Genomic DNA, 2,107 nt, shown 5'->3' with positions numbered 1-2,107 from the left:
TAAAAGGCTGCCCACCCATGATGGCATAGATAGGTGGAAGACAAGCCTCTTTGCCTTCACCTTCCCCTCATCACCCCCTATTGATCACCCCCTATTGACCACCCAATCCTAAACTGGGGGTGCCAAGGTATAGGTGTCATCCAGTACTGAGGAACTTTTTAAACACCCCCACACAGGACCGTTCACTGAGCCCCTTTGCTGTGATCATAGGTAGGTGTGTGCTGCCCATTGGGTATATTGCAACCAACAAGGACCAATCTTGGTCAAAACATCGGGCAATGTTTAGGGGGGTACAGACTGGAGGGGGAGAGCCGAGCTGGAATGTGACCAAAGGAGGAAAGTGCAGCAAAAGCATTGGATCCCAAGCAGGCAAGGGCTGAAGGTATGTGGGCATGCTGCTAGTGCATGGGAGAACAGGAGATTCAGGGGGTGCAAAGTTTGGTTGCATACAAGGGGACACAATGGTAGGATGCTGAGTTCAAAAATGCAGAAATGTTTTTGCAACATATGTAGTCTCCTAGACCAGGGGTCAGCAACCTTTACTATCAAAAGAGCCATTTTGCCTCCTCTTCCACTAAAGAAAAATAGTCTGGAGCCGCAAAACATAACACAGACAGGTGTCCCCCACTTGCACCTACATTTTTGGTTTTGTACATCTCCCCATTCCAGAGGAATTGGGGTTCAAAGGGGGGGGATGTCATTGTACACACCCCGTGGTAGATTTATTTCACTGGTAGATTTTTTTCATTAGAACACCGGATAGGGAATCCCCCTCCTCCACACTGTCTTGGGAGGAAGGGGATCCCCCATCAGAGATCACCCCGCGGCAGCCGAAGGGAGCCACAACAAGGAGGCTGAAGAGCCGCATGCGGCTCCGGAGCCGCAGGTTGCAGACCCCTGTCCTAGACCAATCCAATTCTGTACATTGGGGAGTGCATTCTTCCATATGGCCGCTAGGTGGCAGTGTAATCTCATTAGAACATTTTTATACATTATTCCCAATGTTTTAGTTGTTCCTTTTTGTATTGCTGTAATGCATTTATCTGTATTTTTCATGTATTTATTTATTTTTTAAATAGAGCCATATTACGCTTTACAAGGTCCATAGTCATTTTTAAAATTTTATATCCGCATTACACTAACACAGTGTTTAAAGGAAACAGACTGACTCTTCCAGGTTGAAGGATTTGCATATTCCCATTACTCTTTGGACTGCATATAAAAAAATATGACAGTATTTGTTTACACTGCTGAAACAAGATAAGGGCCAGATAGTGGAAGTAAGGAACACAAAGCAAGCTTTTTAGAGTTTTCTGTTTTATGGTCAGTTCTGACAGTCTCATGTTTCAAGCAGTGTGGGTAGGTTGGCAATGTGCTAGGTAGGTTTGGGTAGGTCTGAAATATTCCAGCATATTCGGCAATGATGACATTTGGAGGTCATTTGTACTTGCAATTGCACACAGTGTCACACAGAATTTTTACAGCATGAGACCAGTGAAAGTCACACTAATACATTCAGTACATATATGGGGGTTCATTTAGGGGTCACATACTCCCCAATATGCAGGAGCACCTATACCAGGCTATGACAGATGAACAGGCCAGGCATCTTCGCCATCATGGCGGCAGCGACCATTAAGTAGCGTTAAGGCGGAATATACCGCAGTGCCGGCGGTGCATTTAATGAACAATGTTTTTCTGACTCCACCAGATTCCAACTTCTGGCTTCCAAGTTAACACAAACTTTCTGCGGCACAGCCACGGATAGATGATCTCTGTACTGGATCCCACTGAACTATAAAAGAATAGAAATAATGAAAAGCAGAAACATTTTTAGAGGTGTGTAAGGAATTAGAGAAGTTTAATGAGAATTTACAGCCAGGAGAGAAGAGGTGAGGGGAGACAGAGGGAAAAGACAACGGCCCTGATTTATTAAAGTTCTCCAAGGCTGGAGAGAATACACTTTCATCAGTGAAGCTGGGTGATCCAGCAAACCTGAAATGGATCTGGTCGAGCATTGAAAAATTTTGCTAACAAATAGCTAATGACTTTTAGAAAATCAATTCCAGGTTTGCTGGATCACCCAGCTTTACTGATGAAAGTGTAC

Source organism: Pyxicephalus adspersus, chromosome 11 (genome assembly GCF_032062135.1).
Source record: "Pyxicephalus adspersus chromosome 11, UCB_Pads_2.0, whole genome shotgun sequence".
NCBI lineage: Eukaryota > Metazoa > Chordata > Amphibia > Anura > Pyxicephalidae > Pyxicephalus > Pyxicephalus adspersus.
The sequence above is the reverse complement of the archived record's forward strand: the minus strand, read 5'-3'. Positions refer to the sequence as shown.